The sequence below is a fragment of the Fukomys damarensis genome, unplaced genomic scaffold, assembly GCF_012274545.1.
Source record: "Fukomys damarensis isolate Sample0158 unplaced genomic scaffold, DMR_v1.0_HiC HiC_scaffold_31, whole genome shotgun sequence".
NCBI classification, from domain to species: domain Eukaryota; kingdom Metazoa; phylum Chordata; class Mammalia; order Rodentia; family Bathyergidae; genus Fukomys; species Fukomys damarensis.
This window is the reverse complement of record NW_022900943.1, coordinates 2,376,435-2,399,363: the sequence shown is the minus strand read 5'-3', so window position 1 is coordinate 2,399,363 and position 22,929 is coordinate 2,376,435. Positions and strand designations below refer to the sequence as shown.

General features: G+C 41.3%; 1 long non-coding RNA gene across 1 annotated transcript; it reads right to left on the bottom strand.

Moving 5' to 3' along the window:
- Positions 1-16,946: 16,946 nt before the first annotated feature.
- On the bottom strand, positions 16,947-22,049 carry LOC117283838. The gene is made up of 3 exons (XR_004514857.1): positions 21,836-22,049; positions 20,797-20,954; positions 16,947-17,062 (listed from the first exon to the last, which is right to left on the bottom strand). It is a non-coding gene; the product is annotated as an uncharacterized LOC117283838 (long non-coding RNA).
- Between the last annotated feature and the right edge of the window lie 880 nt (positions 22,050-22,929).

Sequence of the window (22,929 nt, the reverse complement as noted above, 5' to 3'; positions counted from 1 at the left end):
TTAATATATGTTTTTGTAGATACTTTTATTGTGTTAAATGAAAATTCTTTTAACTTTGAGTATTTTATTATAGATCAATATTGAATTTTATTAAATGACAATTCTTAGAACTAATGAGATGTAAGGATTGTATTGAAGTACTGAACTGCATTAGTAGATTTGCTAAAGGAGACTTCATTTTAGGTCAGTTCAGCTTTATTACATTATGTTCTTACATTATATGGGTTTCTGTGAGAACTGTCTAATGTACACCAAAAGCGGTAGTAATGGGATATACCCTGATGTTATCATCGCAGATCTGTGGGGGTTGCTCCATGTGTCTCTCTCTCCTACACCATCTTGCTTTTTAGGGTTAGAGATTTAAAAGCAAATCTCAGACAGTGTGTCACTTTACTGAGAAATGTTACACTACACATTGTCAGCTGATATGCTCTTTTACAACATATAGAGATTATCCCATTGTTATACCCCAAATAATTCACTGAAATTACTTAGGATGAGTGAATACTTATTTTATATTCTTATTTTCAGGAGTTTCAAAGCTACTTTTTTACATTATTTTGTTACACTCAAATAGTTATGTAAATGAGATCCATACCTTGCAAAATTGCATCTGTATGTTTATATCCCTTAGGCCTCCTTTATTCTAAGCAGGCTTCCTACCTTCTACTCCCTTTTCTTTGTGATTACTGACATTTTAGGGAAACTGAGTCTTTGTCCTAACAAACGTCCATTCTGTATTTGTCTGATTGTTTCTTTTTTTTTTGGTACCAGGGATCGAACTAGGGTCCTTATGCTTTCTAGGAAGGCAGTGGAACAACTGAGCTAAATCCCCAGCCCTGACTGATTGTTTCTTCATTGTGTCATTTAATTTCTCTTTCTGGTCTCTGCTTTTCCTGATAAATAAAATTCATTTCTAAAAGCTTTCTTGAATTTAGGTTCACTTTTTCATGTAAGAATACTGTGTGGGTGATACCATATGCTTCTAACTGCTTTACATTGAAAGGCACAAAACATCGGTCATCTCTCAGTTAGTGATGTTAGGCTTCGCCAGCAAACCCAGGAGGGGTCAGGATAATTTCTCCCTGTGAAGTCTCCCTGCACCTAATGGCTTCAGCTTCTTCATTATTGCATGCCTCTTACTTCGGTGGGGATTATAAAATGGTGATTTTCTAAATCTGTAATTAATTTTTTTCAATGTTAACCAAATTCTTTCCCATAGAACTTTTCTTTATTAGCCTACTAGGTACCATGGAAGAAAATTAGCACAGTAGAAATAGGTTGACTGCTTCATTGCTTTCCTGTTTATCAATACTGAGATTGAGGTTTTGTTCTACCAACCACGAGTGATGACTAGTGAGGTGGCGTAGGTTTTGTTTCTGTACCGTATTTTCAGTGGACTTTTGTATTTTTTTGTGTTTGGATCCCGTAGAGTTATTCTGTGAATTCTCTAATTAACCACACTCTAGCCCAATGGAAGCCCTTTCACAGTGTACCCTGACTTTCATGATTTCATTCATCTCTTGCTTTCTGGCCTAAGAACATGACTCAGATTCATGGAAGCTCTGATTCCACATATGAGGTACCATTTTTTGATATTTAGTATATGATATTTGTGTTTGTGTTAGAGTGAGGTTGGATATATGTGTACATATGTGTCTGTGTAGGTGTATATATGTGGAGGCTAATTCAGTGTGTGTGTATGTGTGTGTCTGTGGTTCTGTATTGTCTATGTGTAGTCTGCAGGCTTTAGTCTTGGGTTGGCTTGTCACAAAGATTTTATTGACCTCACAGATAAAATGAAAGACTAGTTTCTCTAGTTCTATACTATTAAATAATATGTAGGAGTGGAATTATCTATTCCTTCAGTTGCTTACCTATAAACATTCTCAAGGTAATGGTCTCTTTGTGAAAACATGTCTGTCTACTGATCTCATGTCTATAATAATTATTTTACCACATCTCAGCTGTGATTTAAACAAAAGAAATATTTTTTTTAACATTTTTATAGCATTTTAGGTGTTTTCTGTTGGGAGAGTCCTCTCTGCACATCTGGTACAATATATTAACTCATGGCTTGAGTTTTTACTTTTTGTAAGTGATGGAAAGATGGAAGAAAAAATTTCAGTTACCCCAGAGCCTAACTCTTCATTCTCTTTTATTGTTGAATTGCTATGGCTTCAAGGTCTTGGTTATAAAGTCTCTTTCTTTGCACAACTTCCTGTCTCATTTTTCTTGCTTCCCATCATGGCAGAATTATTCAAGACATGTTTATGGCATTTCCAACAGGGCTTTAAAAATAAAAGATTGGCCACAGTATGATATCCTGGCTAAACTTGCCATTTCTTAGATACTCAAAGGGGGGGCATAATACCATCTAAACTGCAAAATCTTTTGGAAAACTGTATAATTAAAATTACTGGAGCATCACAATGAGTGACAAAAAATGCAAAGGTGTTTCCAGCTGATCCAGGGCAGTAGGATAGGAGGAACGGTTGGTATTTTTTAAAATGGTTTTACAAAAGACATTTTCTGTGAGTTGATTGTTCAAGTGAGTATAATAAACTCTCCAGAGTTCTTATACAGTTCTGTCACTTCATCAACTTTAAATTCTAATTCTTCAAGAGAAGTTTATGTGTCAAAGGGACTAAGTCTGCAGTGCCACATAAAATGCGCTGATGGGTGCAGTTACCGTCTGGAGTATACAGAATTTTCTTGATTCCAGAGTTACATGTAATGAAGTCAGAACCTTTCAATAAAATGAAAGAAGTCTTGATTATACTGACATAAAAACTAATTTACTGACGTACTGTGTCAACATAAACAGTTTCTATAAATATTTTAAAAAAGAAATAAGGGCTTCTACTTCTGATTAAGAGAGCAACAGAGGTGCATTTATCCTTATGCTTAAAACAACCCAAAATGGGCAAACTGTGAAGCAGTGGTTTCAAAATGCGGGATCCCAGGCGATGCAGGCAGCGCTTCTCAGGGACCAGGTGGGCAGACAGACTGGATAAGCCCGGAGGTTGTCCCAGTTTACCCACTGAAGACAGTTCCAGGCTGCAGGCCAGGGAAGAGGGAACCGGGCAGCACCCAGCCGGTTTCCCCAAGCAGAGCTGAGGGAGCACAGCACTCACAGATGAAAACTGCAAGGGAGCATTGGAGTGCAAAACAGTACCACCCACTGTGAGGAAAACTCCCCAAAAGGACTAGAGAGAAAAGTATCTAGAGCTCAGAGAATGGGGAACAATGTCTGTTTCCACAAGTCAAAACGGGATGCCTCAAACTTCTAGGGCTGTGCAGAGAGTTTTGGGGAAGTCAGCCCTCCTGTAAGTGGACTCCTGTTCTGCCTTGCAATACTAAAAACAAGGCCCAGGAAGATCAAACTGCTTCCACATAATTTAAATGCAATCCAGAATAAAGCTCTAAAATGCTTATATGAATACAAACATTTTCAGTATGCAAATAGTAAATTTTGCATGTCTGGCATCCAATAAAAAATTAGCAGCTATACAAAGAAAAGAAGAAATTATAGTTTGTAAAAGAAGAGCAAAAATCTATCAATCAAACCATAACACGATTGTCCCTGAGGTTAAAATAAGCACACAAGGCATTAGGCAATTTTATCATTGCATTTCACATGTTCAAAAAGAGAAATAGATTTCTGTAAGACTGAGGCAGGTGGATCATAAGTTCAAGCACAGCCTGGCAAATTTAGCAACTTAGCAAGACTATATCTCAAAATAAAAAATCTCTAAAAGTCTGCAGATGTAGCTCAGGGCTAAGGCTCTAATGCTAAAAAACAGTAGTAGAGAGAGCAGAGACATGAAAGGTATAAAGAAAAAAATCAAAACATACTTATAAAGATATAAACTATAACACCCAAGATAACTCCCCTGGATTGGATTTGTAACAAATTAGGTATCTCAGAAGAATGCATTATTAAACTAAAAGATATACGAATGAAAAGATTCAAAATGAAACACGGAATTAGACCCAGCATTAAAAATTAAAAGGACAAAGTATCAGTTAGCTGTAACATTTCACGTGGTTCAGGGTACATGGAAACTGAGCTCCTACAAACAGGAAAATGTAAGAGGGAGGAAAGGTAGGAAGAAATGATAGCCACAAGTTTTTAAATTTTGAGTTCAAAAACACAAACACAAGAAACATGAGGGACTACACCAAGACACATCATAACCATGTTGCCCAAAAGCAGTAGCTAGGGAGGATAACACGTTTCATACAGAAGAAGAAAGGCAACTGTGGTCGCAGAATTCTCCTCGGAATCACATGTAGGAATTCAATGGAAAAATTAATCTAGAACTCCATCCCCAGCAGAATTCCTTCATACATGCAGGTGTATTAATAAGGGTTTTGTCACTGTAACAGCCAAAACAGCATAAAAGAGGCTTTGTTTATGTGGCTCATGGTTCCAGAGGTCCTGGTCAGCCAGCTCCAAGAACGACACTTCCAGGGGGAAGCTCCTGGTGGAGAAAGCTGCTCACCCGCAGGCGTCTGGGAAGCACAGAGCAGGCAAGAGCCTGGGAGAAAAGGGCAGGGACCCAATGTAGCCCCCAAAGTCACACTGCATGGCCCAGTGGACACCTAGAGGGGCTGTGCCAGGTGTGTCCCAGGCCCATCAGGTGGGTGATCCAGTGTAACCATGCAGTGGATGAACAAAGAGCTCTTCCAGGCATAGAGAGTCTGAAGGGATTATTAGCAGACTCACACTGCAAGAAATCTTAAAGCAAATCCTGCAAGTAGAAGAAAAACTATGCCAGATGGAAACAGGAAATGCCACAAATGATGAAGAGCACTGGAAACAGTAACTACACAGGTTAGCTTAAAAGACTTTTCTTATTTGAATGTCTACGAAAGAGAACTGCTTTTTTTTTTTTTTTCTTTGTACTGGGGCCTTGCACTTGTAAGGCAGTCACCAGAACAAGAACTGCTTTTTAAACAAAAAATAAGTGTATTGTATAGTTATAACATAGGTAAAGAGTTATCTATGAGATCTACCATGGTACCTCTTGAAAACAGACTATAAAAAAAAAAAGGAAAAAAGACTGTAATGAGTTGAAGATGTATATACCATAAACCCTAAAGCACTCCAAAAATAGCCAAATGATTGTAGCTGGTAGGCCGAAAGAGCTGAACTGAATTATGAAAAATATTTCTCTAGTTGCAAAGGAAACAAAACAAAGGGAAAAGGTAATTAAGAGCAGATAGCACAGATAACAAGATTATAAATTTAAAGTTAGGCATAATTATTTTAAATGTAAAATACCTAAATACCCATCAAAAGGCAAAGACTGTCAGCTTGGATAAAGAGAGTATGGCCCAAACAAATACTGCCTATTACAAATATATTTTTAATAAAAAAGTGACACAAATAAGTTTTAGGTAAGGACATAGAAAATGGCAAAACATGCCAACATTAATCAAAAGAAAGCCAGAGTGGTTATATTAACATCAGGAAAATAGATTTCACAGCAAGGAATATTACCAAGTTAAAGAACACCATTTCTTAAGGACACAGAAATCAACTTATTAAGAGGATACAGCGATCTTATTCATGGATGTACTTGAAAAGAGTTTCCAAATATATGAAGGAATAACTGAATAAAACTGCAAAAGACATAGAAAAGTCCACACCCCCGAGATTTAAATACCCTTCCTGCAGTCACCAATAAAGCAACCAGATGAAAACTTGGATCCCACAATCAACAAACTTGATTTCATCCACATGTGTAGAACTCGGAGTACACATTTTTGCTGGATGAGGTGGCCCATGCCTGTACCCCAAACTCTGGAGACTGAGGCAGAGGACTCACAAGTTGGATCCCAGCCTGGTCAACACAGCAAGATCCCGAGATCCCATCCTGTGGGGATAAATGCAGGAATCAGCAAGGGCCAAGCTCGTGTGAAAGCCCTGGCTTTGGTCCCCCAGGGCCACAAATGCAAAACACAAAAAGCAGATGCCCCTCCTTTCAAGTATAAATGTAGCAATTGCCAATACAGACCATATTCTGGGCCAAAAAGTGAGTTTTAATAAGTATCAGAAGATCCAAGTCACACAAAGTAAGTTTCTTAATTAGAATGGAATTAAACTTAAAATGAGTAACAAAATCTGTAAAATTCCCCAAATATTTGGAAAGAAATACCCATGGCTAAGTAAAGCATGACTCAAAGAGAAAAATAAAGGGAAATTATGAAATATTTTAACTGAATGAAAATGAAACAACATACTAATATTTGTGAGATTCCACTAAAACATTTCTTAGGAGGGGTCATTTATAGCACTAAGAAAAAAAGAAAAGTCAAAAGAATGACTTCAGCTTGTACTTTAAACTAGGAACTAGAAAATTGAGGTTAAACGAGACCTAAAATAAGCAGAAGAAATGAAATAATAAAGATCAGAGTAGAAAACAACTTAAATTGAAAGCAGAAAAAATAGCAAAGACTATTAATAAAAATGAGAAGAATTCTTTGGGGGAAAGAAACAATAAGGTGGATGAATATCTAACAAGATAAGCACAGAAAAGAATTCAACTTCATACTGGAATGATGCATATTGTAGACAAATGAAAAGAGCAAGGGAATACTAAAAACCCCTTTATATATCTAAATTTAACAACACAGATAAAAAGATCAAGTCTGAGAAAATACCTGAGTAGTCCTTTCTCTGTAAAGAAATCAATTTTGTGGTAATCCTGCCAAAACGCCCATCTCCGGGACCAGACGGTCGCACTGGCATTTCCAATTAAATATTTAAGGAAGTAATGATGATTTTACACAATCTTATCGAAAACAGTAGTTACAAAAGGAGAGAAATTTTCCCCACAAAATTTACAAAGTGACAATGAACCTGGTACAAAAATCAGATGAAGATAGTAAGTTTTTTTTAAATAGAATACTACAGATCACAAAAATCCTTAACAAAATATTATCAAATCAAATAGCAACATAGAAAAATATAATACAAGCAAGGCATTTTATCCTGAAAATGCTAGGATCATTCATTGTTTTTAAAAATCAATGTACTCCACTGCCTTCACAGTTTAAAGAAGGAAAATACTATCAATCAATTGATGCAGAAAAGGCATTTAACAAAATTCATTGTTCAGATAAAATTTCTCAGAAAAGTGGGGAGGAGGGATCCTCTACAAAATAAAAGGAGCCTACAAGAAAAACTGTGTAACATCACACAGTATGAAAGATCGAAACTCCAGTATTGTAAAGAAGGCAAGTGTATCCGTTCTCACCATTCACATTCAGCACTGCACCGGAGCTCACAGCCAACACAATAAAGTAAGAAAGAGAAGTGCAATACACGCAGATTGGAAAGAAAGCAGCCAAACTACTTCTATTCCAGAATATATGATCATGATGGTCTGTATTTTCAAAAATAGGGCCGGGGATTTAGCTCAGCAGTTCGCTGGCCTGCCTCACAAGTGCAAGGACCTGAGTTCCATCCCTGGTACCAAAAAAAATTTTTTTTAAATACTAAAAATAAAAATAAAAGCAAAAGACTTCCAGAAGTTTAAATAAGATTACCAATATTACAGGATACAAAATGATCTCACAAACACACACACACACACACACACACACACACACTCACACACACTGTTTTTAAACTAGACATATAAAATTTTAAATTGTAATTAAAGTGATTATTAATGAAGAAGTGATATAACAGAGGAAAATAAAATTAAAATAAACCAAATAAAATATGCACAGGACCTGTATTTTATAAACTAAAGAAGTTAGTGAGTGAAATTAAAGAAGTCCTAAATAAATGAAAAAGGAATATCTTGTTCACGGGTCAGAATGCCCAGAGAAAACATTAATTCTCCTCCGCAGATCTGCAGACCCAGCGGCATGCTCATTGCTATCTCAATCCTAGGTGGGCACCTTGTATTGACAAATACATGCTGCAGGATATATGCAAAAATAGAATTAAAACAGTCACAATAATTTGGGAGAGAAAAAAGTTATAAAAGAAGTAAAGTGCTTCGTTTCAAGGTTGCTCTGAGCTTGTAGCAACGAAGACAGTGTAGTTTTGACAAGAAGAAACCCGTAGAACAATGAAAAACATCCATTAAAAAATAGATCTGAAAATATGACCACTTGAACTTTTTTTTGTTTTTTTTGGTACCAGGGATTAAAGTGGGGACCTTGGGCTTGCCAGGCAGACGGTGGAACCACTGAGCCAAATACCTGGCCCAACAACCAGTTGATTTTTAACAAAGTTGCAAAGCAGTCTGAGGGAGAAAGAATAGTCTTTTCAATGAATACTGTTCAAAAAATTGGACATCTAAATGCAAAACAAAAACTCACAACAAAGGCCTCAATTTCAACCTTAGTCTCATAGCAAAGTTAGCTTGTTTGCCCCTGGTACCCTCCCAAATTAAATAAATAAAAAATAAAGTTAACTTAAAGTGGATTATATTTCTAAGTCTTAAAACTACCGGGCTTTTAAAAGAAAACAGAAGAGAAAATCTTTGTGACCCCAGATTAAACAAATGTCTTACACGTGATACCAGAATAATAATTCCTAAAACAAATTAATAAATTTGCCTTGTAAAATTAAATTTTCCTCTTGTAAAGTTGAAAGTACACTTATTATGTAACTCAGCCCTCCTGCTGCTGAATATTTACTCTAGAGAAATAAAAATCTACGTTTGTCTAGAATCAGGCACGTGGATGTTCACAGCCCCTCTCTTCTTGATCTCCCCAAATTCCTCAGGACAAACTGACCCCAGTTGAGGAAATATCGGTCATCTTACACCTGTGCCATGAAGTACCACCCAACACCGAAGAAACAAACCACTGCTACATGCAATGACGTAGTTAGATCTCCAAAGTGTTATGTTAGGTGAAAGAAAGTAGTTTCCAAACATCGTGCACAATATAATTTGTTTGTCTGACATTAAAGTTTTAAAAATCATGTCTCTGTGGTTCCTACGAGTTGGGGCAGGGCGTTTTTATTCTGTGTCCTTGACGTGGCAGCTGCTACACAACTCTGTGCATCCATGAAAATTCATGGACTGTCACGACAAAATGTCATTTAATTTTTAAAAGTAAAACTTAAATTTCAATCAAACCAGGACTAAGATTGTATCTATGTATAGTATACCCATTTTTACAAAGTGGAATTTGAAAAGTACAAGTTTCTAAAATGTATTTTAATGCAACAATTTATTTTGCTTTTAAAAATCCCCATCTTTAGCAAAAAGGCTATCAAGTTATACATTTAAAATGTACAGCACCTTGGTTATTCTTCAGTAAAGCTGTTATGAAAACAGGTGACTAATGCCGCAGGTAATGATCATGTATATACACAATGTTTGAATGGCGAAATCTCACCGTCCCTGAGCAGACTGATCGCATGCCTGGGAAGGGAGGCATCTAGACTGGTGCGCGGTGTCCATGATGTGTGCACCTGGACAGGTGCAGACAGAGAAGCAGGCACCAGGGCGCAGGGATGATACGCAAACCTCTCCTCGGAACTGGGAAGGGATCAATGCTAATGCGTAAGTTTACCAACCTTTCTGGAGTCAAATTTTAAGGGACAACATGTTAAGTCCTTGCTAGAAATTGTCCGTTTGGGGAAGGGCCTGGCCTTACACGAAGAGGATCCAAGGCTGACCACCTGTGTAGTGATTGGTGATGTCTAACCTGTGACGATGGCAGCATGGCACAGTGAGGGCCCATGTGAGGTGACCAGGACTGGGTCTAGAATGGCTTCTTACTGTGACAGGCCACTGGAGACCCAGGCCAGAGCCTGGGAGGTTGTGGCAGGAGTCTGCTTTGTGGGGCTCACGCATGCCCACCTGGCCTCTCCTCCCTCCTGGGCAGGATAGACAGTGAGACTCAGCCCTGAGCCCCTCTGTCCGGTGGGTTTCTCTGCCCTCCATGGGTACCAGCACTCCAGATGGTGGACAGGCCTCGAGGGGCAGTGGGAGCCCCTGGCTGCCTGGACGGCGGAGTGGGAGAGGATTTGGCAGGGAAGGGCACTGCCTTCGGCACCCAGCACACAAGTGGTCCTTCACACCTTGTTGCGTGGCCCTTGGGTTGTTTCACAAGGTGCTTCAAAGGAAGAGACTAGGTGGGGAAGACAGTGCTCCGTTCAGCTGCTAACTGTCCTGGATGCTTGTGGCTGCCTGGGGTGGACATTTGGGGCCAAGTTTGGGTTCCCTGAGAAGATGTGCCAGGTGTAATCACTGACATCCACCCGGGCCATGGGACACGGAGAAAGAACAGGAGGCCAAGTGGGGGCTGAAACCTCACACAGAGTGGAAAGTCGAAGTCTTTGGAAGTGGATGGGCACCTGAAGGGGATGGGGCACACATTACTGGAGCGCCTCTCCTAATGACCTTCCCTGCCCACCTGCCTTTCAGCTGAGCTGGGTGCGAAACATGGCTGGAGCTATTTTGTTCACACACATTTAATATCACGAGCACAAACTGCCATGGGTTATAATTGGTGCTGCACACCAGACCTGCAGCGCTGGGTTCACATCCTGGCTCGCCCATAGCTCTGCCTCTACTGGCTCCATTCAGAGATGGTTCTCTTAGCTGTTAGGTGTGGAAAGATAATAACTTGTGAGGGTTTTACAGTAATGCAAATGAAGTATAAAATAAGACAGGTGTTCATTAAGTGCTAGATATAAAAATGCCTCTCAAAATCCAATACTGCATTTACCAGTGGGATATTACTTTCCAGTAGAAGTAGATGACAGGTTCCTTTGTCAGCCCGGCACAAGGGCAGAAGTAGCTGGGCACGGTGTGGTGGAGGCAGAAGTTGGAAGACCATTCGAGCTCCGGAGTCCCAGGCCAGCCCGCGCCACGCAGTGAGACGTGAGAAGCGGTCTCGCGATAAAAATCCTCTTTGCAGGATATTTCTTTCATCCCATTTTCTGCTTAATCTAGCAAATTAATTTCATTATTACTTAGCTAAATGCAGCTGAATCTGGTGATAGTTCTGTGATACAAAACTAAGTAAAGTAATGGTAGCCATTGAAGTGTTACAATGCTTATTTCTGTTACACATGTAATGAAATTGGCAACTTATAACTGCATCCAGCATTCCTCTTTCATTTTCCCCAGTCTCCTATAAAAGTGATTTCTTTAGTTAAAAGTCCTGTAGATAGATAGATATAGATAGATATATCTATAGATATAGAGATAGATATCTCCTTAGACATGGAAAGCATATCCCAGATGTTTGCCACTGCCCAAGGTTGGTGAGATGCCTGCATTTCTAGTCACATTTGAAAAGGCCTTCTCTTTCTGATCTGATTCTCTCACATCTCCTGTAAATTTTTCACATACCTCATGGACTCTTTGTCTAATCAGGAAAGGGGTACCACCTCCTCTCTGAATAATGTTGAGCTGTGTTTTGTGGCTTTTGGACCCGTCCTCCCATGGGTTTTATGTGGCTTCTCCCTTACCCCTTGTTGACGATGTGGGCCCTGTCCTGGCCCTGTTTCCTGGCCTCGCTCTCTCCACTGCCCTATTCTGCAGCCACACCGACCGGTCCTGGGGCCCCCATGGTGCACACCTCCCGGTTTCTCCATGCCATTTTTCATATTGCTCCCAAACCCTGAGTCCTTTGCTGATGCTCATGCAAAGTTCAACCTTCAAGACCCCATGAGGCTTTCTCTGGAAGCTCCCAGGGGTTTGGCAAGGATGTGTTCTTCTCTGTTCCTGTAGCGTCGGGGGTGGCTTCTGTCCTAGTTGTCATCGTGTTGATCGGTAACTGGTTCCTCGTTGTCCATATTCTATCCCAAAGCTGATGTCCACATGGATGAAGACTTCGTCTTGCTTCTTTCTGTACCCCTAACATCCATGTCAGCATCTCACAGGATGGAAAATAATCAAATGCTGCTGAGTGGTGAAAGGCAAACCTGTCTCCTGCTGCATCTTCTCATGGCTGCACAAGAGCCCTGAGGTTTAAGGCATGGAGGTTTCTGGAAGATCTCCTTGCCTCCAGACTTCCCTGTGTCGTGTACATAAGACCTGTGTGTGGGACAGGAAAACTCCCTCATGTTGTGGTGACCAATTTCTTTCTTTCCCTTTCCTGGAAATCTCTTTAATTAAATTTTCCGAGGTTTTCTGCTAGTGACCTGCAGGCCTCAAGGGTTTACATGTGTAGGCGCTAACCTGGCTGGAAGCCTGAAAATAGTTTATTGCTTCAGAGAGAGAAATTACTTTCTGGACAATTTAAGCCGGATTTTCTTTCTGTATATGCTTTAGATAATAATGGAAAAATTATAAATTAACCAGAACATAGGAAAGGGGGCTTTAAACTTGTTATAAGGTATAGGTCACCTGAGTAGGAAATGGTCATTTTAAGAGACGCCAACAAAGAAGTGATTGTCCCAGCTCTGTGCTTCTGTTGATCCCCGTTAGATCTGTGCTCTGGTGTCTGTTAAAGTTAAATAAGTAAACAAGGATACTCAATCCATCTCCCTCTTTCTTTGATATTTCTTGTGAGAGGTGTAGCTTACTTACATGAATACTTTTTTTTATTCACATAAGGGACCTTTACCAAGAACCTGTTAGAGGCAAGGAACTGTACTGGGCACTTTCAGGCCAGCGTAGGCCCAGTTATCAAGGTAGTAAACACGTGTCAAACACGCAGACGTGGCATCATACCTTCCCAGAAGCACAATGTGGGGGTTTGCTTTGAACGGAAGGTTGTTCTCACCTGAGTTGCATTATAGGAGATTATATTTTGAAGCCAAATATAAAATGTGTAAGAAATTCAAGACTTGTCTACAATGTACAGACCAACTGGGAGTAGTTTCTATGATCTTTCAAAGAATTCAAAGATTTTTAAATGTATATATATCTTCCATCCTAAATTTCGTATCTTTAGTTTCCAGTTTAAGACTAAGATAAACATATCATTTAATGGCACTTATCCTCCTATCTTTATCTCACAGGCTAATGGACAAAGTCCTGGTATGTTGATGATGCTTGAGTAAAGGGCAGAAAGAAATGTAACTCAACATGAAAACATTCAAGTTGCTTATTCAAAGATATGCTAAATTTAGCCTCGAAGAACTAATTATTTCAGTGGTATCTCTGAACGTCTCCTAAAATAAGATCAATTGTCCCTCTGTCTGGAATATTTTAGATACAGGCTGACCTAATGGTAAAGGAGTGAACAAGAAGCTGAACTATTAATATGTTTTCCATTTTCAAGTCTCTCACGACCTTCTGGACTAATTAAATCACAAGAAAGTGGGGCTGGAAACAGCTGCCCTTCTGAACATGCTAGGAGGACGTCCTGGTGCTGCCCGGTGACCTCAGTTAGCACTCTCCATGAGGCACAGGGCCTGGCAAGGGGTCTGCGCTTTCCCTGTGGGCAACAGAGAACTGCATGACCAAGCTGCAGCTCACAGGAAGCGCCCACTGAAGCAAGCTCCAGGGCGCAGACGCTCCAGAAAGTTTGGCAATTGTGAAAAATACACCACAAAGTCAGAAACACAGAAGAATCAAGGCATCAGACATAAGAGGGGCAGGAAAGCCCTATGCTATCCCACACCGTCCTGTTTGTTGCACGGAACGCAAACCACTCACCCACCTCAGTCTAGAAAGAGGTGCGTGGTTTGTCTTTCTGGCGGAGATCTTCATGAAGCCCTTCAGACTCACCTCCTCATTCTCTCTTGTGGGCAGGGTGGGTCTTATTTACAGGCAGTCTTGAAGTTCTGTGAGTATGCATATATCCAAAGGCACCTCTTTTTGGCCCACTGCACTCTTTCACACACTCACAGTTCTTGGAACTCCATAATTAGCAGATTATGTCTTAGAGTCTTGAAGGCTTTTTGTTTGGTTAGTTTGGTTTGGTTTCAGATGAACTCTTATTCAAATATCCACCTAAAATGTGTCTGAATGACCACCCATGATTTGGCTATTAGTTGACTACTGGCTGGAGAAAAGGGCTGAACGATTTATTAAAGGAGATATGAAGAATATTTTAAAGCACTGCCTGGGCCAGGGATTTGGCTCAGTAGTTCCAGGGCCTGCCTTGAAAGCTCAAGGTCTTGAGTTCGATCCCAGATTTAAAAAAACAACAACAAAAAAAAAGCACTACCTAAAGTACTGAGAGGAAAGATGGGGCCAAAAGTTTTAAAATGTTTTGCAATTTTGTTCTCTCAATGCAATATGAATTCCCACATAAGGATAGAACAACCTGGAACCTGAGCAAGATGAGTATAAAATGAACACGTGCAATCTTGGCTTCATCTCCCCTCACCGCATTTGCTACCCTGAGTTCTCCTTTGCCATCACCTCTCCCAAAAATATGTTTCCAGCAGTGTGACAGAAACTTGCTCCCAAACATTGCTAAAATGCCCAAGAGAACATCAAACAGCTGAGGCCCTGCAGAAGCCTAGATCCTATTTTCACAGCAACCATCTATGAGGATTTAGAAGGGGAAATGAAGATTCTGGGGAAGAAGAAAGTGGCCGGGAGGGGAAGATGGTATTATTGGACAGTAGAAGATTTTCCCAGAATTTCGTTCTCACCCCCCTGAGTTAGCTCAAATTGAATCATCAAATGGGATGCACGTACTTTCCTCTACTATGCTCAGTTTATTTCATCATCAGTGTGCCTCTAAGCATTGCAGTGAGAGCTCTTTGTTGGAGGGACAAGAGGCCTTTAGGAAGTCCTCAGAATCATAAATAGAGCGGATGAGGAGAGCAAGAAATGGGAGGGAGCAAAATGAACCAGGGCCAGGCCTCCAGCCAGCTGGGATTGGCCCAGGAAATCTCCCCACTGGCCTCAGTGGAGAAGCGGGGCAGAAGAAAAGCAACCATTCATCCCCTCCCTCAAGGAAGGCCTGCATGTTCAGCCTAAGTTAAATCCACAAATAGTACCCTGTCTAAGAAAAGCAGACAATAAAGCACTTCAAAACTCAGCTTTTTGGCTTTCTGGTGGCCTCAGTATTTATATTTATCAACTAGTAGTAGCTCCTATAGGTTGGTTGGTTGCCATGATTAGGAGTTTTCTAGGCATTCTGAGCACATTTTCTTCTTGTAAAATTGTGAGGGGAGAGCAGGAGATCCGCCAGGACTCTCAGAGGACGTTACTGCAGGTGCCCACCTCGGAGCCAGCCGGGCGTCCTATACTCCATCACAAAGCCGCGCCATCTTCTGTGAGAAAACGGCAGCCCCTGGACATTTTCCTCCTGCTCAGGGTCTCCGCTCACTGGATTCAAACTCCAACCTGAATCTGGAAGCTGCACACTTTCTAAACCTGGACTACAATGGTCTGCAGCCCCAGGGGCCAACCAAATGCAGAAAGGAAACTGTTGCTTTATTTGTCCAAGGAAGGCTGCTCTTTCAAACAGCGTCAGGTCAGGGTGCCCTTGGTTTGGAGAAGCGCACTCACTGTCTTGATGACTAGATCTCCTGTAACAGGGTGCTCTGAAATCACAGCGCTCCTGACTTCAAGCTGGAAAGTCGCTTTGATGGCGACTTCAGTGCTTTCCTGAACTTCTTTTTTGCAGTGTTGGTCATTGAATCCACGATCTTTGCACTGAGCTACACCCCTGGCTCTTTTTATTGATTTTTGCAGCCCTTCTGCCTCAGCCTCCCAGCAGGCTGAGACTCTAGGCACTTGCTACCACACTTACCACTCCAGTCATTTAAGACCAAGTTTGAAGCAAATTGAAGAACTGGTAAATGAGTCTAACTAAATAAAGCCCAGTACACACAATTCTTTAGTGTTTAAGAGTGGTTGGTAACTAGCAGCTTTAGTTAGTGAAATTCTAGTTTTGAATTATAAGAACTGAGTTGCTGAACCTTTGATACACTTCGAATGGGTGCCTTAATGGGTCGTTCTAGATGTGATTCCTGGAGTTTAGCTTTTTAAAAGCAATTTGATGGTTGAAAAGAGGATGTATATTAATAGAATGTCAGGCAGGTAACTTTAACATCAAAGCAGATTATAGAAGTCAGCACAAACAGATATTAGATTACGAAAGATAGACAAAGCAGCACAGAGCAAAGAGAAATTTATTTTCAAAAATCTCAACGATTTGGCCCCTCTTGTCTCAGCTCTGCCTCTCTTAGTACAAGTGAAACTGTGCTGAAGTCCCTGCCTGGCTTTGCCTGCATTCTTCTCTTAGACTCTTTCCAGAGCTGCCTCGGGCGTGAAGCTTCAAGAGTAAGCACAAAGCCCTCCAGCTCCCACTTCCCTCTGCTTTCCAGTTAGCTGAAAAGTTTCCCTTAAGTTTATGGTTAAGTGCTGGCTCCTTCTGAAGCAGGGTGAAGCCCGCTGGGCCACTGGGATGCATCAGAGAGGACGCCCAGGCCCTTCCCAAGCCTGCACTCAGCGGGCCGGGGAGGAAGGTGTCCCACTTCTCCCTGTGCCTCAGGTCCCCATGTGGGGGTCGGCGGAGCTCTGTTCCTCGGGGGCTGTCAGGCAGCGCACCACCTCCACCTCTCCTGAGTCCCGCCTGCTGGGTCTGTTCTCCAGGCCCACCTTTGCTTTACACATCCTCCTGTCGTCCAAGCATGGTGGAGCAATTTTAGATCGTTACATGACTTTCCACAAAGTTCAGTGAGCCTTTACGAAATCTGTCATGTACCTGGCATTGTACTTGGTGTTAGAGACGGAGCAGGAGGTGAGTTACAAATGCCCTCACAGTTGTGTGGATTCTTCTTGCCAGAGACAAAACGGGAAAGAAATTATACATAAACAGCAATGGAAACCCATCCTAAGTGGAAACACACTCCAACGGTAGTATGTAAATACGGAAAGGTAAATTTATATATATATACATACATACACACACATGAGTTTTTACCATTTGAACTTTGTATTTCGTTAATGTTCATAAATAAAAAGACTCAGTTCTTTTGCATGCCTTCTTTCTTACTCATTCTGATTTTCAGAGTGTAATCCATAAAAGGCCACCGCTCCCTTCATAAATCTTCTTTAATTTAAAGCATAATTCCCCAACTTCAAAAACTGAGCAGATTAGCTGTTGCTGTTCCTCTCTGAACTTGTCAGTGCTTACAGATCTCCTGGCGTCACAGCTGCAGTCAGCAAAAAAATAAATCAGAAGTCAGCTGGAAGTTTCAATGATTTATCAATGAGGTTTTTAACAGTGCGTCTGGGTTACGGCGTTTTTATAATCTTCACTACCAATTGCTATTTTCATTAGTTCATAGCATCTTAGAGTTTGTATGTATTGTGAATATACATACATGCACATGTGTATTTACATCTATAAGTTTTACATTTCATGATGACATGTTCTTTGCCACTACATGAGCTGAGCTATATTTGGAAGCATTACTCTTTCTACTTGGAAATCATAACCTCTTCGTGTAAATATGACTTCATAACTTGTATGGCTTTCACCCTATACTCTTGCAAAACCTTGCTGTGATTGCAAAGTAGCTCCACGTGTTTAAGGAAAAATAGAGTAACTTCTCACAGGGCACCCTAAAAATGTTCTGGGTTTCGTTTAGTGTTCAGATCTTGATGTGTATGATGTGAGAGCAGAAAATCTAAGAGGTTAAAATGGGGAACTTTCCAACTTTCAAACTTCAACTCTATTGATTCTCCAGTTGCTAATTTAGTTTTTTTTTAATGTTGAATTATTCAGAACAATGCTTTCAATATTCTCTGAGCCCTGGAAAAAAGATTACCATTAATTTAAAATGCAGAATGTCATGAATTTTATTCATTAACGTGGTTCTCTTACTAGTTCATCATTCCTCTTTAAATGGAGGGGTCTAAACGTTTTGTTCTTGTCTCTTAAACACCAAGTTTCTCATGAAGGCAACTATATCTCTTCTTAATTTTTTACTCCTCTGATGGAAATTTTAAAACAAGCTTCTTTAAATTTTATCTACTCAGGAATCACTTGTGGATCTGGTTAATATGCCCGCGCTAATCCAAAGGCCTGGACAGGGGCTTAGATTCTGCATTCTCAAAGCACAGCTCCTGGGCATTGTGTCAGTCTTTGGACAGACAGCTCTTTGGACAGAAGGGTTTTTCTGCGCCGCAGTGTGTACCGCAGCCTTTAAGAGGGCCCTGTCTCTCTGTGACCCCCCAGGGCTCACACAGACCTGTTCCCAGAGTCACCCTTCCGCTGTTGCTCAGCCTTCCCTGCTGCTGTGCTGCTCCGTAAAGGCTGCCTCCCCCGAGGGAGGCCGGCAAACCTGCCAAGGGGCTTGGGCTGTCTGGTTCTAGCTTTGCTCCAGCTGTGCGTTAGTACAGACCTTGAAAATGTCCCATATGTGTGCAGAAAACTCAGACACATATTCTCTTCTCTCAAGTGTGTTTCGTGTGACTTATTCCAGGAATTTCACTGGATTCTAATCACCTGTCCTGTTTCCCCGACCCCCCGGCACCATAGAACTGAATGCTGCTCTGCAAACTCTGTACACAAGTGATCTGAGAGTGGACCAATCCACTGCCTCTGAATTTAGTCCCTGGGAAACACCTTGCATCTGGCGCATGCCCCCCAGGCTGACATGAAAATTGTACTTCTGAAGGGGATCAATAAAAGTTTGCAGAATGAGACTGAGTAGGGGGTCAGAAAACAGAAGCTTCTAATACTACATAACTGCCCCGTACTTACAAGGACTTTTAATTGGGTCAGGAAGTGGCTTAGAGTGGTCATTCCTACAGAGATTTAGCCAGGAATTACCCGGGCATAAAAAGCACTCTGAGCTGGACTGTACCATCTGCGTGTTAGACGCCCTCACAGGAAATGGGAAGATGGTGTGTGCACTGTAATCACCGAATGCCCGACAGAGTGGGCGCTAGATTCCTGGGGTACACTGTGGCATGCTCTCCACCAAGGGAGCACACCACTCCCTGTCGGCTCGGTCATCTGCTGGACAATGTCTCAGAATAGCTTCACTCTACTTTCTGAGGGCCCAGCTCAGCTTCAGAAATGCCTCCAGTTTGCTTTTATTTGTCGAGGCACTGAATTTGTGAGTCTGGAAGGCCAACACAAAGGAGTGCTGCTTATGGCTTTCAGGAGTCTGGCACGGGCGCAGGCAATCCCATACATCTCATTGCCCGAAGAAGCTAAACGTGTGTGCATGTGGCTTATTACACTGTAAACTGATCTTGTACATGTCCAGTCAGGGACAATTGTGAGCACCCTATGAGATGCCTAATGGCAAGATTCTCAAGATTTTGAAGAAGTTTCAATGAAGATAATAATTTGTATGTAGGACATCATACTAGAAACTCCTTCTCTCAAGAGGTAGGAGCAATGTTAGAGGTCATTTGTCCAAACTTCCACTCAGCGCTGGAACACTTGTGCCTCACTCCTTGGCAGATAATCACCCAGCCTGTGCTCGAATATTTCCAGGTGGGAAACACAGCACACATCACCTAACGAGAGCCCAGATGTCAAAACATTCCATCACGGAGCCCAAATATGCCTTTCTTAAACTGTTCCTCACTTGTTCTATTTCTGCTCTCTGGACACTTAAGAATGGTCTCCCACCGTGATGGAGAAAATCTCTCAGCTGCCCTAAAATCTCTGCTTCACATAAGAGCCTTACCTCTTTTAGCTTTCCTTCCATGACCAACCTTCACTCCTGAGTAGCGGACTAGAAGATCCTTCTACAAATGTGATCCCCAGAACTGAACATGAGGAAAAGATGTGACCTAACCAGTGAAGATATAATAGCACAACGAATGTCCAAATGAGCTACTGCAGTCCGTGTAATAAAAACCTATAATTTCCACGAGCTTCTTGCCAATTCTTTTACTGAGTTTATAGAAAAAGGAAAATTCACGGCATTTGCGCATGAACACTGTTCTCTTCCTCATTGAATATTGGATGATAGGTTTTTGTCTTGTTTTGTTTTGAACTAAATCCAGAATCAGACCCGTCTCTTTAAAGAGGCCAGCTGTATTGTTCTAGTTGATCAAGGTTTCCCTTTTCGTTTTTTAGCTGTACAGTTCAGTTGGATGCTAAATGGTGCTTATGCTAAAAGTGTCTTTGATGCCTTTCACTAAACTATTGATGAAAATGCTGACTGGATGAGGAATGGAGTCTGTCACTCCCTCCTCACCCTGCCATCGATGCCGTAGCTTCCATGGACCTGGCAGAGAGCCTCATCGACAGCGTACTGTGTGCTCACAGGGACCTGCTGAGCTGAATATGCAGGTTTGCACCTGTGTGTGCTTCAAGCCGACTCTCACACTGTCTGTGTCTTTTGCCCAAACAAATCACCAAAGATATCAAATGCTTTGCTAAAATAAGCAGTCATGTAGCAGACAGGAGCACTGGACTAGAAATGAGCCAATGGACCCAGATTCCAGTGAGTGTTTATTGAGAACCTCAGATAACCTTTTTAAAGGTTGTTTCCATTTGACTTTTAAACACTGATTACTGTCTGCACTGACACCTGCAAAATTGTTATTGTAAGAACCAATGTGATAATATCCATGGAGGTGATTTATACATCGTAATTAGGGCTTGTTGTCGTGTTCCTCTATGGATCTACTAGTCAGGACTGCATTGCTTTTGTAAAAAGGGTAGTTTAACATCAGCTGTTCCAAATAAACCATACTAATGCTAGTGATGATCACGTATGTAGTTATGTGCCCACCAAGCGTGCTCAGATCTAGTCTCCCTGGATCTGGAGCCAGCCGTCATTTCATGCTCACACCCTTTCTAATTCAAAAGCATTTCTTATAAACCATTGATTTTGTTGCTTAAAAAAAACAAATAGGTAAGTGGGCTGACAGTAACGTGTATATATAATTTCCGAAGCAGTTCGGGAAAACCTACCTTATTCCACACATCTGATAGAATTTGTTATTGCGGCATCCTGAGCATCACAGTTCTTCTAGTGTCTTCAGTGGTGGGGTTTGCGTCTTCGGCGAGTTGTAGATAACCCTAACTTCTTTGCTTCCAATTCCTGCTTAGCTTTTGCAACTTTAACTGTGCTGGAAAATTTAGAAATCAAGAGGGATTTTTTGATACTAAAAATATTCATTGTTAGCAAATGCAATGAAATGTTTTCATCAATCTCATCAAAGGTATGCATATACACTATTTTAAATCTTTACAATGATTTTGGCTAGATATTTTTAAACCAACAAAACTTTCTGTTTATCTTGTTTTAAAAAGAAAAGGAAAGTAGTAATCATGCAAAAGGAGAATATATATGTAGTCTTTATAAATCTTTTACCATGCCGATTACGACTAAAAAAATTAAAAATAAAGAGCTTCGTTTGTCTAACTTCATCCTCAAATGTTGTGAACAAATTTAATGACGATAAATTGACTATTAATATAAATTTTTGAAGGTCCATAATAATCAAAGTCAATGTATTTTTTTCCTTAAAAGGACAAATAACTTTATCAAGAGAAACTTAACAAAATTAGTTCCTCTGGCCTGGACTAGAGAATTTTATTTATGAACTACAACATGAATTATTAGACTTTCTCAGGAACTTCACAGAATTGATTGCATTTTGTATTGCCATTTTAAAAAACACAATTTTAAACTATAATGAACTGGAATTAGGGAAATCAAACTGAACTGATCTGCATATATTTTAAAATAGTGATATACCTTGGAACAAACTGAGCAACCACTCAGAAAGTTCAAATAACAGGCACGATTAGATAAGGAAGCAATGATTTTATAACAAGTTTTATAATAATCCCAGAGATCTGAACAGAAAACTCAGTTTATTCACATAAACCAAATTAAGCTTGCATAGTGGCTAGAATCTAAACTGCATACATACCATAGACTAGGAGAACTTTCAAATAGTTCACATTTCGAAAAAAAAAAATCACCCATAAAACTCCCACATACCTGGTCCTTTGTGTGTGTATCCCAACATATAGGACCTGAACTTTCCACTCAGTCAACGTAGAATGTATCTGTGTAGTGCTTTGCTGTTTAGGGGAATGTTAGCTGCAATTCTCCTATCTCTCTACCAAATCCAAACAGCTGCTAGAAACTAATAAATCTGAGGGTTTCACACGGGTGAGTGATGACAACAGGTTCTCTGGCAAAGAAACTCTGAATCTTTATGTAACTTTTCCAACTGAGGAAAGGTAGTTGGTAGACCATAGCCTTGGCACCCTAGGAAGAAACCGTCACAGGGAAGGTGTAAGTTATCCTTAGCCCTGCTCTCAGCTCCATCGGACAGCCCTTAAGAGAGTCTGTGAGCTTTCAGAGTCTCCTGTGAAGGGAGTCTAGAGCACGGGAAAATCGGGAGGCTGTGGTGACGTGGTGTGGGAGAGGTGATGTGATCCCGGGGTGCCCTGCTCCCCTCCTTCTATCTGCCTCTCCACAACAGAACTTAAATCTGAGTTTTGGAGAGCTTGGGTGGACGGACACCCAGTACTGCCGGGAACCACTCACTGCACCTGACTTTAAAGAGCAGGAGAGAGAACATTCCGGGTTCTCAGAGCACCTGGACAGGAAAACGGGTGGCTGAGAACAGGAGATTGGAAAGATAAAGAAAAGTTCATCTCCTCCGAGGCCATTCCTGCAGATGGCAGCAGTCAGTCCAAAGATCTGTGCAGCCTCGCATCCCCACCCGCTCCTTCCCTTCAGGGAGGCCATGTCTGTGGTACGCAGTTGGCCAGCGTCGCTCTCACTCCCCTTGGGTTTACCGGCCCAGCACCCCGAACCTGTTCCCCTTGTCTCCTTGCACCTCCCCCAGGCGGCCGACATCACCCCCTTCAGGGCTTCAGCAGTTTGTATCTCTCGAGTCCAGGACCAGGTTGACGACTTCACAGAAGTGGTTCTTTCGTGTGGACGTCACTACTGGACGGGAGCCCTGTGAAGGCAGGGACCACATTCGGGGTGCAGGAGGACGTCTGAGCTCCTTGACTGGCAGACAGATGGAAGTCTGGGCAAAAAGTGTAAATGACTTGTGAGGTCAGAAGCGAGCAAGA